Source organism: Nannobrachium achirus (genome assembly GCF_963921795.1).
Source record: "Nannobrachium achirus genome assembly, chromosome: 14".
Lineage (NCBI taxonomy): Eukaryota > Metazoa > Chordata > Actinopteri > Myctophiformes > Myctophidae > Nannobrachium > Nannobrachium achirus.
In genome coordinates, this window is record NC_137821.1 from 41,394,188 (window position 1) to 41,407,855 (window position 13,668).

A 13,668-nucleotide genomic window follows, 5' to 3' on the forward strand; every position below is an offset into this window, starting at 1 on the left:
CAGCCGGCTGTACACAGTGAAGAATATGAGTCTTCTTAAGTGCAGGGTGGTTTATTACATGGATAAGTGCAACTGTCACTGTGAAAACAAATATTAGCGAGTTTCTAAGTGAAGGTTTTCTTTATTTGTGTGTTGTAAAATACAGAAGAGAAGTGCCAATACACAGCACGGGTTATAAAAAAATATAACAGAATAAAATGCCAAAATATCTGATCTACAACCTCACAACCTGTCATGAATTTATTTAATTTCCCTCTCATACAATAAAGCATTGATAGAGCGAGATTGAAATATTTCAATAAATACCAAGAAGAACTCGTGAAATAAATACCTCAAAACGTCTTGGGTTCCAGGAACCGATATGTAGTGAGGTCAGTTTTTTGGCCCCGGGCCTGGAGATATGTGGTACCTCTGTTTCTCCAAGGACACCGTCTAACAAACCACCCACTCAGGTTCTATATCAAAGTCTAAAACGGTATAAATTAGGGTTGGGCAGTGGATCTGGTCGTCCAATATGATAGACGTTATTATGATGAATGACGTGAAAACCTTCAGGCTGAAACCTTGTATTTTCGTATTCAGACTTTTTATGATTCTTTCTCGTAAATGAACGCCCGGCTTTAGCATACAAGAGTGTCGCACAAAAGTAGTGAAAATAGCACGTCTACAAAATAGCAGATCTAAAAGCTCACAACGTTGTGACCTTGATCGGCTATTTTCACTCTCTTTTTTACATTGTCACCTTCTTAAAATAATGGCCTACAACGTAATTCTTTGAGAAAAACAATATTTTTGCATAAATTATCTCTTCGTGACACTGGCAAAATCGCCTATACATATTGAAAAGGATCATGTTTTTCCAACCCATTTAAGTATAATGGCCTATCTCATGAGTGTGACTTGGGCCAAAATAGGCCATTCTTTTGTCCTAATGGTCTTGCAAAAAGAAATGGTTTTGGACATACACGTTATGTAAGAAACACTATAACTGCATTTTCATATCTTTCAATAATAATGTGTGGGGAAATAACTCTCCCACGTCTCACTCCATCGCATCCCGTTTCCTGTAAGGCAGCGGCTGTCGTTTTTCAAAGCCTCATTCTATGAACAGTGATGGACTTCAACACTGCCATGCATTGAGTCCAGTCAGCACACACTTTGTCATATGACTTTCTGAAGTAGTAGGGCAGAGTGTGTGTGTGTGTGTGAGTGTGTGTGTGTGTGTGTGTGTGTGTGTGTGTGTGTGTGTGTGTGTGTGTGTGTGTGTGTGTGTGTGTGTGTGTGTGCACGTGCATTGTTATTCGCTGCAGTGCTACAACAGAGTCCATTCACATTCATCACTTTTGTCTCGTGTCTTTCATATGGACACAGCACAAGACCCAGGAGCTTTTCAGGTCTGTTAGTGACCTACTGTAATCATTTAGTCACAATGACACACACCCCCACCCTCGCGTGTTCTAACCTACTTGCTGAAGACAAGAGAGAAAGGTCAGATAGATAGATACTATAGATAGATAAAATCCTGGGTTTTCATTCAACGCAGATCCTTACATTTATTAGCGCTCGAGATTTTTTAAAAGACAGACTAATGGATGGACTTGGACAAAGGGACAGAGGCTTGAGAGAGTGAGAGAGAGTGCAACATGCAGAGTGCTTGAGAGAGAGAGAAGCACGGAACAGATAGACAGACTGACAGTGACACCAACAGAAATTCAGAGAGCGCTGCAGACAGAATGATAGATCAAGAGAGAGAACAGAAAGACACTGTCAGAGAGAGAGAAAGAGGTGCAGAGAAAGGAAGAGCGAGAGAGAAAGTGACAGGGGCCAGATATATGAGAGCACCTTCTAAATACCTGAATTGTAAATTGTATAGGGGGAGTTGAAGGCAGAGAATGTAAGAAAAAGATGGGAGTTGTATACAGTATATCGTTGTCGAGTGGAAACCTTGCATGTCCAATACCGTTCGTTTTGTATTTATCATTTAAAATAAGAAAATAGTCGGATGAAAATAGCTGATCTACAAGCACACAACGCATTGCACTGCTTGCAGATCTACTATTCTCACTATAGTCTTGTCTTTTATGATGAAGCAGGGCTTTGCTTTACAAATCTGAAACTTGGAGATTCAAGGTTTCTGCCCGACAGTGACGATGTATGAGAGAAAGAGAGAAACAGACAGGCAGGACAGGTGCAGACAGACAGATTGACAATGACGCAGACAGTCAGACCATGCATGCACATTAGAAATAAACCGATGTCCAGAAACAGAAAAGAAATGGACAGAGGCAGGTATAGAGAGAAGGAGCAGCAAGTCAGCGACACACAGCAGCAGAAAAGTGCTGAAACAGAGACACAGGGAGATGGAGATCTGTGGAGAGAAAGACAGAATGAGAGAGAGAGCTTATAAATAGACGGACAGAGAGACAGACAGACAGACAGACAGACAGACAGACAGACAGACAGACAGACAGACAGACAGACAGACAGACAGACAGACAGACAGACAGTGACATGACTGAGAGACAGACATGCTGAGAGAGAGAGAGAGACATGCAGAGAGAGGGAGAGGGAGAGAGGCAAAAAAGATAAGATTAGATCTGTCCTCTTTAGTCAGTGTCCAGAGTGTACGCTCAAGGTAGGTTATATCAGGGGACATATTTAGTTCAAGTTTGAATTACCAAGCACGTGTTTTTTTACTCTGCTTTACTTTAAATTCATCATTTATATCTGTTTAGATCCATTTCGTGAGTAGGCTATAATAGCCTATAGGTGTAGTCGGATCAAGCACATCATTGTCAATGAAGCTTATCGTGTCAATAATATCAATGAAACGCCCAAACCTCGCCACTATTGCAATGACACTGCTGTATGACATGACATCCAATAAAGCCTGCCGAATAAACTTCATACAACTTACTGCAAAAACAGTAGGCCTGCATTCTACAATCAATGACTGGCTGCAATGCTGCATATATCCCTGCATGGCACTTCAATCAACAAATGGACACGAGTCAAATTTCAGCAAAAATCACCTCAATCACCAAAACTTGAAGCATAAAATAACATCACATGGTCTGCAAACTGGACCTATAATATTCATGTTAGTGATTCTTGCATTAATAATAGACTAGCCTAAATCGTGATGTAGGCTATACAAAAGTGGTGTGTGCTGCTGTGCTGCCTAACTCATCTTTGCCCTGCAGGGGATTATTTAATTTGCAAGAGAGGTGTTTATCATTTCTGATGTGATTGAACTATGGCGGGATCAATCATCCCCCTCCTAAACAAACCCCCACCCCCGAGGCAGCTTCGCCCCTCATGCAAGGCATCACAATAATCAACAAGAGCCTCTGCGACGCGCGTTTATACTGTTGTTATTATAACGGGACCAAAGAAAAACACCATCATCATCTATCTATTCAGCCCAGGAGAAGAATATGGGGCAGCCCCTGATCATAATGGGGGTTGCCGAAATGAAATCGGATGGAGAAGCAGCGTGCTGTTTCTGTGGCAGGGAAACGGGCACATTGAATCATCCCAATTCAAGGGGATCGTTTCACCAATAGCAGTAGATCTACAAGCTCACAAGTCATGCAGGCACTGTGAGCTCGTAATGAATGTAGATTGACTATTATGAGTAATGAGCTAAGAGATTTGGTTGGAGTGGCGGGGTTTAAAGAAGCATACAAGTACAAGTTGTTGAAACTCGGCTCTAAACCAGTGGTTTCTATAGGGACCCTATGGATCAGCCCTGATCCCTATGGTCTAAAGTGACCCAGTATGTACTGTAACTCTGACAGTATACAAACAGGTCCATTTGGTTCCATGTGTATACTGTCAGAGTTAAGAGGAGACCTTGGCATTTAACAGTTTGAGAAACAAGTGTTCTAGTCAAACGGCGTGTCTTTTCTTGTGATCTTGTCACAACAACCGCCCGGGGAGGTGATCGACTTAACGACACATCATCATCACCGGCCAGCGACAGCCAGCAGCAGGCTGGTATAATGTAACACACTCAGTCAGCACCGCATCCATCCATCGCAACACAAACAACGCATATAGCCTATATATCCACCATGCAGCCGCCTCCTCAGCCGACGCAACACCAACCCTATGAACGTTGCACACATGGGGAGCTATGCTGAAGATGCAGCAGCCGTTGACAAAAGAACCAACAAACGATGATGATAGTCAGTCTGTCACGTACCTTTGTCATCATCATGTCACACACTGACTGACTGACTGAAGCGGTAGGTGGAGGTGATGACGGAGGTCCCACCAACCATGCACCGTGGGCGGGTAACGGTTGGTGGGCTGCAGGCTGCCCAGTGTCCCGCTCTCTCTGTGTGTGTGTCTCTCTCTTGAGTCAAACGGCTCAAAGCTCGGGGTTTGTGGCGGTAAGTAGCTCTTCTCCTGATGGACTGGACTGGTGTGTGATGATGAATGGATGGATGGATGGACGGTGCTCAGTGTCCCCGTGGTGCCGCAGTCAGTCAGGCAGGTCACTGCTGCTGCAAGGCTCCAGTCATCCTGGTGTGACTCGTCGTTCGGTCGAGGAGGCGCACAAAACGAGATTCATCTCCCCTCTCTCTCTCTCTCTCTCTCTCTCTCTCTCTCTCTCTCTCGCTCTCTCTCGCTCTCAGTGCGCGCGTACTGTGTTGTGCACGTGACTCGCACGCAGCGTATTGTGTGTATTGACCACGCATTAAAAGCGCACGCACGCACTCGTCTCGCACGGCACACACACAACAAGACAAACATTCATAAATAAAAGGCTGCTGCTACACGCCCACAAGGCAGGCAGCCCCCCATGCACAGCCCCACCCACCCCCACACCACCACACGACCCCCGCCCCCCTAAACACCTCACGCGCACGGTCATAAATACTCACGCACGAATAACACACACACACACACACACACACACACACACACACACACACACACACACTATTATTCGCACAACCCTAATAGGATAGGACAATATATGAGCCCTAATGATGAGGCCTGTGTGTGTGTGTGTGTGTGTGTGTGTGTGTGTGTGTGTGTGTGTGTGTGTGTGTGTGTGTGTGTGTGTGTGTGTGTGTGTGTGTGTGTGTGTGTGTGTGTGTGTGTGTGTTTGTGTGTGTGTGCACTGTGCACGCGCTAATAACACAACACAACATTTTAACAATGTGGGTCTATTTGTCAAACACACACACACACACACACACACACACACACACACACACACACACACACACACGTCCACAACAATTGAAACAGACATGCAGGGCACAATTAACAGAGCTTTTCTCTCGGATCTTGTGGCAGACAATAGATAAGTTCTGAATGATGAACCTGCAGTTCCAGTGATGTAATGTGGTGCTCTAGTTATTGTTGTGGAGGGACCACATGGTGTTCTTAGGGGTCCAGGGGCCGTTGAATAGAACAATAGAGCCGCTGATGCTTGATTAGGCCCTGCTGTGTCTTTGTTTTATTGATCCCTGTGTTGGTGATCCGTGGTGCAGTTTGTCCATGCACAGATTGCTATTTGCTGCTAAACAACTCCAGTTGTGGACAAAGTGGCCTACTCACATTTATCCTACTGCAATGTAGAAATACTCTGTTACAAGTATACAGTCCTGAATTCAAAATGTACTTTCTCAATGAATTGAGTAGACTTAGCAACAAAGGACCCCAAATAAACAAGCCATTGTGCTTTCTTCAATCAATCAATAAATCAATCAAACCTATCTTGCAGTAAAAGTATACAAATCTATAAAGTACCAAAAGTAGAACGTACTCATTACTCGTAGTTTTCAAATGCATAAAATGTTTTAAAAAATCTTGAAAATAGCAGATGCTCACAATGCATGAAATAGCCTATAGGGCTGAAGTGGTTACATATGTTTGGTGGTTACATATGTTTTTGTAATAATAATTCAAATCTACAAATTATAGTAACTAAAGTTTTCAAATAATTGTAGGCTAATAAAAGTAGGCCTACAATATTTGCCTACGTATAGAAGTAAAAGTACAGAAAATTGCAAACACCACAGTTAAGTAAAAGATGCCTAAAATTGATCTTAAGTACAGTAGGCTACATGAGTTGGGTAAATGTACTTAGTTACTTTGCACCACTGAACACCTCCAAGGTATTACAGGCTAGCCTCGTGAACCAGGCTTTTATTTTGGCGATCGGAATGCAGGGTAACTGTCCTTCGGCTGTTTGTGGGTCAGCACTATTTGACTTCCATTTCCCAGGCTCTTGCATAATTGCTGAATGGGCAATGTGTTACTAATTGAATGTTTTATGATTGATTAGGGGTTATTTCTTTTGAGACGTTTATTTTTTTACCACCCCAGGGGAAAGTTTGATTAATATGAAACATCTAACATGTAAATTCCTAAGATGACCAGACAATGCACTCAATATCCCCTTGTCAACAGAATTGAGCTCGATGTGGTTATTTATCTGTCAAAAACAATTTCATGAAGAAGATGCCTAATTGAAAACAGACAGGTAAAAAAACAATACAAATTGTATATCGTTTTTTTTTATTGGCCTAAAATATTGTCTATATATATACAGTAATGAATCCACCTGCTGACCACCTGTCAGCATTGAGCAATTTCTTTTATAGGGGGTATAAGTTTGGGCCCATCACTTACTATACACTATACTAAAAAGGAAAATAATACCCCCAAAAAAATCTGCTTTAAGTAGCATGTGAGGGGTCAAACTAGGTGATAATAATTATTCTGAATCCATTGCAAGCATTTGTTTTGCATGAAAAACCTTCCTTGGGCTTAAAAATTCCCCCACGAAATTGTGAAAAGCGATGACTCATCACTAAACCATATTTTTGTTTGTCTGTTTCTAGGCCAAGGAATGTTTTTCATGGCAAACCAATGCTTGCAATGGATTCAGAATAATTCTAAACGCCTTGTATGCTACTTACAGCAGATTTTTTGGGGGTATTTTTTTCCTTTATAGTATAGTGTATAGTAAGTGAATGGGACAAACTTGTACCCCCTATAAATACAATTGCTCAATGCTGACAGGTGGTCAGCAGGTGGTTTCATGAATGTGTATATAGACAATATTTTAGGCCAATAAAAAAAACTATATACCAAATAACATACCTATGCCATAAATGCTAAGTTGGCAGCCGGACCGGACTAAAGTGTCCTTGAGCAAGACACTGAACCCCTAACTGCTCCCAGGGAGCAGGTTGATGCCTTGCATGTTTCCTCTGTCATTATTGTGTGAATGACTGTGTGAGTTAAAGTGAAGTACATTGTAAAGCGCTTTGGAGAAAAGCGCTATATAAATGCAGTCCATTTACCATTTATTACAGTCTTCTTCAAGCATGTGGTGAGCTCAGATGGCAGCAATAGTGTCACACTGAGGATTCTTAAGCACATATAGATAATATAATGTGACTGGAAGATATGAGTCATCTTGGCTTAAGACACACACACACACACACACACACACACACACACACACACACACACACACACACACACCAACACTCATTAATTCACACACAACCCTAATATATGAGGCCAATGATGATGACTTCTGTGTGTGTGTGTGTGTGTGTGTGTGCGTGTGCGTGTGCGTGTGCGTGTGCGTGTGTGTGTGTGTGTGTGTGTGTGTGTGTGTGTGTATACCAACATACATAAAGCATATCCATCACCACCTAGAATATTGTCTGGTCTCCTAATTGCCTCATCGATTACTGATTGATCCAGAATTCCACTACACTTATCTGGAATGGGGTTTCAGAGGTAACGGTCAGAGAGTACCAGACTTCCCTTTCCTTGGCCACTTTTAGCGAACCCTAACTTGGGGATCCTGAGGCATTCTGTGGTGGCAGAAATGTATAGATTGCCAAATGTATGTATTGTGTACTTGTTGGCCTTCCATTCAAACTCATTTAAGATCTAGTCAGCAAGCTTTCACAATACATGTGCTAATTCTAATTCAACTAACAGCTGTCAATCTAACAGCTGAGCCGACTCCTCCATGCTTACTCACACTACTCTGTCTGCAAATCTGTACTTTGTGTAACTATTTGTGTGTCGCCCTTATCTTTAGTACATACCTTATATGACTATTTAGAATAGCATCGCTGTTAGAGTGAACTATAAGAACTGTCTGAGAATGGGGCTGGGCCCTGGGGAGGCTTGTGCCCCAACGAGGCTGCCAGGAACAGGCCAGGAGGCCTGCTCCTTATGATCTGTATGCTGTTGCTCTGCTGAATCTTCTTCAATAAACGGTCAACCTTCACCCTGACTGGATATTAATATTTTCCACAACAATTCCCAGGCCAGCATAGAGATATCTGGTTCTCAGTGTGCCCTGTGGCCTCTTCCCTGCTGGGCATGTCTGGATGACTTCCCATGGGGAGTAGGGCTGGGATCCTTTAGGGCGGGGTTCCCCAGGGGGCTACTGTCTGGCCCACACCAACCCCTGTAATAATGGTGGTATAAGAGCAGCAACAACACTAGTATATTGTCGTTGTCGGGTGGAAATCTCGTATCTCCAAATTTGTACGTTCTTTCCCAAATCATACAAGGCTGTCGCACAAAAGTAGTGAAAACAGCCGATCTACAAGCACACAACACCTTGCGGTTTAAATCATTCTTCTTTTTTTTTTAAGATTAGTTTTTTGGCTTTTTATGCCTTTATTTGATAGGATAGTAGACTGACAGGAAATGGGGAGAGAGATGGGAAATGACATGCGGCAAAGGTCATTCGGATCGGGAATCGAACCGGCGACGCCAGCAGGCATCATAGCCTAGTATGTGGTATGCGCCTTGACCACTAGGCCAGCGGGCACCCCTAGTTTAAATCATTCTTAATATGATAAATTCAAAACGAACGGTTTTGGACATACAAGATTTTCACCCGACAACGACGAAAACTGTCGCTGGAGTAGTGGGAACGGCGCCGTCGCCCCCTGCAATGTTGTGGCCCTCGGCTTGGCACCCTAGACATAATTCGGCCCTTCAGGAAAACTAATTGGGGAACCCTGCTTTAGGGTTTTAACGATTCCCTCTCAGCGGTCCGATTCCTTAACGGTTGGTTCCCTTTAACGATTCCTATGGGGGCTCCAAATCTACCCATCTGTAACTCTGAGAGTGTACAAATAAAGGGTCCATTTGGTTCCATTTGTACACTCTCAGAGTTATGGTGGTCCTTGAAATTAAAACGTTCGTAAACCACCGATACTGTAGCAGACGTGCCAAGTGGTGCCGCTTGACACTGCAGTTATTAATCAATGAAGTTGTTTTTGGGTAACCTTTTTTAATTCATGTCAAAGTATATATGTCCACTTCTGTTGGTGTGATTTTTATAACAAATGTATAGTTGGCTCCTTGGGCACGTCCAGAAGATGGCTCCACTTAGAGCATCTCTCCACGATGACAGAGCATCACACCCCATCCTCCAAGGGAGATGCAAGCCACTCTCCTGTGGGGGAAAAACATGTGTTATGTGCTAATATTTTACAAAAATGTTCATAGACGCTTAGAACTGGACTAATCAGTCACTGACTGTTTTGAAGATGGGGATGGGGAGTCACAGGGAGTAGCATTGCATGTGTAGTCGAATCAATAAAGGCTAAGAGAGAGTATATATGGTGGATTATTAAAGTTCACCAAGTAGTTACACAAGATATTGTGATATCAACAACATCAACATAACAACAACTAACATGTTCAGCAGCTGTTTTCTGTCACAACTCTCTTGAGGGAAAGTGCTAGCCTGACTGCTAGCGTCAGACTCAACACACCACACTACGTGGGGGAGAGAGTCTGAGATTTCGAGCAGACATTCTATTTCAGCGGGGGCAGGCTAAAGCCTATTGACGTCACACACTCACACACACATACACACACACACGCGCGCGCGACGGCGATGTGGCGTGACATTGCAAAAATATGTTATTTCTCATAACATATTATATGACTGCATGTTTACGTTAGTGCAAAATGGTATTAAAACGTGATGAAACGGCACTATTGTATAGTTTATTAAAATAATACGAGTCGAGTCTGACTCCGCCATGACAGTTTTCACGGACCAATCAGAGTCCACTAGACTCTCACGTGGGCAGAGGACACCAATCAGAGTCCACGAGTGAGTCTCACGTGGGCCTACACTGCTCTGACGTGGGCAGAAGAGCTCTGTTTGGAGGGGGCTGGGACCGGAGCAGCCAAACCACGTGCCCCAAGCATTCAACCCTGATTGGCCCATTCAATGCGCCCGCTCTTTGGGCGCGCTTGAAATAAAATAAAATATCTCCGGGTTCAGTCCACACTACACACCACCCACCAGCAGGGGGTGGTGATGTGCGGACTGAAGTATCAGGCTAGGAAAGTGCACCCAAGGGATAGACAGGCATGCATGGACATATCATCATGACTTGCAAGAGCAAGACTTAAAATGGTGGATGACTTGCATAAAACAGAACATAACAGATTTTGAAGCTAAACAAGCTCACAACGCTTTAAGCTGTGAGATTGTAGATCTGCTATTTTTGCTGAACTAGGACATGCCCACACAATAGCGAGGGTAGAGTTAATGTGGTGAAGCAGCAGTTTCCATGCATTCTAATGACTGAGAACTGCCACTCTACCTGAGAGGTAGAGACATACTGTACATACCGGTACAGTGCAGCTGATTGAAATAAGGTGTAGCAGGCTAGGGTAGGTAGGTGCTTCCTTTCTCCATCAGAAACCTCGACCACAGCGGGACAAGCGTTTGGAAGTTTGTGGTGGTACACTATAGCCAACTTTCACTCTAATCCACACCCTGTGCCTTTTTAGTGTGGTTGCCATAGGCAACACACTATTGTAATCGATTAGAGATGTTTTTCCCCCAGTAAAGTGAACCTGTGTTTTGTATACTTTCTGTGTAATGTTATCCAAGTTGGACGGCTGCACAACAGAAAAGTTAAGCTTTTGGTCATGCTTCACTTGACATCACAGAATATAATAGGCCTATACATGGTAAGACGGAATTCATTTCCCAGCAGATTCCAAAAACATTTTTTTTCTGGGTATTTAAGTAGGATATATGAGAGGTCTAACTAGTGGTTTGTCATGATGCTGAATATATTGCAAGCGTTTGTTTTGCACAAACCCTGGGGTTACAGTTTACAGTTTACAGTTTAGGCATTTAGCAGACGCTTTTAATCCAAAGCGACTTACAATAAGCAGATAATACATTACTATAATAACAAGATAACATGTCAGAACATCAACAACAATATAACAAATGCATATGAATATCAATCTAAAACAATAAAATCAGTAAAGAGAGAAAAAAAAATGTTGACTAGCTTCATGTATGGTCATTGAGTGGTGCTATGGGTCAAGGTGGAATCTGAAAAGGTGAGTCTTCAGTCCACGGCGAAAGCTAGCGAGTGAGTCCGTTGTTCTAAGTGCGACAGGAAGTTTATTCCACAGCTTGGGGGCCAGGAGGGCAAACTGTCTCGGACGAGTGGATTTCTGTCCTGGGGCCTTCAGCGAGGGTTCTGTCAGCATCCCTGTGTTGGCTGATCTAAGTGAACGGGTGGGGGTGTAGGGGTTGATCAGGTTTTGGAGGTATGGAGACGCCATACCTTTGGCTGCTTTGAAGGTCAGCATCAGTGTTTTTGTATTCAGGGTTAGGGTTAGTGTTGAGGGAACATCTCGCCTGTGCTATTGCTACATTCAGCAACGCCCTCAACACCCTGACCCTCCTTTCCTTTCGCTACTGAGCCACGAAGGCCCTCTTTTTCCTCTCTAGGCAGGCTACAGCAGTCCAGTGATAAATAATGCCGAACTAAATATCCTAGGAGGTTATTAAATCCCTACAGTGACAAAAAGGCTGGGGTAATATTTCAACTTTCCATGGCTATACCTTACCAAAGGGGATCTTATCTGATCATGGCAGTCGACGTTTACAAGAAACAGGAAAATGAATGAACAGGTAACAAGGAAGGCACTGAAGGGATTCACTTTGTGTCGCGCTGCGAGCTTGTACATCTGCTATTTTTTGAACATTTTTTAAAAAGTACAAAGACAAGAGACAGACAGTCGCTTGTCTGTGCGCTTTGCACCTTAATACAAAGGCAGTACGTTTAGTTGCTCCAGTGCCTTCCTTCTTACCTTTGTTTGCCATTGTCCTGCTCCTGTGATGGGCCCTGACCTGCCAAATCCTACCTCTTTCATCTGGTCCTATGAACAGGGTGTTTGTGTGACTGTGTGCTCGGCAATCTTGTGCAGAGATAATATTCCGTGACTCGCGTCACGGCAACCACACTTGCAATTTCCCAAAATCGCATCCTTCTAGTTGCAGGTGTTTTTGATGAGAAGCATTCTGTCGAGACAGAGTATGTAGCTTCAAAGGAAGAGGGACAAACCGAGTAGGCGTTCCCTTTTCTTTGACCATGGCTAGCCAGATTGGATGAGAAGAGGCTCTAAAAGTGCACATAGCACTTCTTTCGGCCACTAAGACACTGCAGTATATGCTTTTCTTGTTGTCATTGTTGTCATTGCAGAGATATAAATAAGGCTATTCGTATATACGATATCACTTGGCATTATACTGCTGCCATTGCGGCCCAGACTGCTGGCATAGCAGTCCAGGCACCTAGGCGGCAATGCATCCTGACAGCCTGACGCTGGTTCGAATCCCGATCCTGACCCGAAGGCAGAAGAATATGCCCGAGCTGAGGGCTTGGGCTGATAAGCCCCCACCCCACACACACACACTCACAGACATATCGTCACTCATATTTCCAAGTTGCAAATGTGTACGTTTGTTCGTAAAGTAAAGCCTTGCTTCAACATACCAGACTGTCGCACAAAACCAAAATAGCCAATCTACAAGCACACAACGCCACGCATCGCGAGGCGTTGTGTGCTTGTAGATCGGCTATTTTCACTCATTTAAAATCATTTTTAAAATGATAAAAAGATACCAAAACAAACAGTTTTGGACATATAAAGGTTTCAACCTGACAACAACGATATATAATCAGCTTTCTATTCTATTCTATCCATTTATAGCATAAGAGCTGCAGGAGGTGCTTGGTCAGCGCCCTGTGTCCGTTTCCAGGGGCAGGTGGTCAGGACCTCCTCCACCTCCACACTGTCCCCTGGACACGCTCCACTTCACTCCGCTCTCCTCCTCATCAGGCCTGTCCGCGGTGGCTAATCAGCCCGGCCACAGAGTGCTGCCTCCTATATATGCTTCGTCAACAGCCTCCCTCCCTCCCTCCCTGACCTCTGCAGCGTCCTTCATCCAGCCTGTCCATGCAGGCTAACAACCAGCAGCAGCCACACAGACACAGGGTACACTGTCACACAAGGAGGACCCCAATTCAAACAAGCCCAACGGCTTTTTTGAGGTATCCTTTTAGCTGACCGTGTAACAGTGAACTGTACTGTCATGAAACTACCTTTTCCTATGCAAACCTCTAATAAAGTCTTCAATCAATCAATCAATCAATCAATCAATCAATCAATCAATCTATCAATCAATCAATCAATCAATCAATCAATCTCTCTGTGCCAAACTCATTCTCAAAAAAAGGAACTCCCGGTTCGGTGTGCTTTCATTGAGACCACGGACCCACCCCCATATAACTCTGACGGGTCCATTTGGTTCCATTTTGCACACTG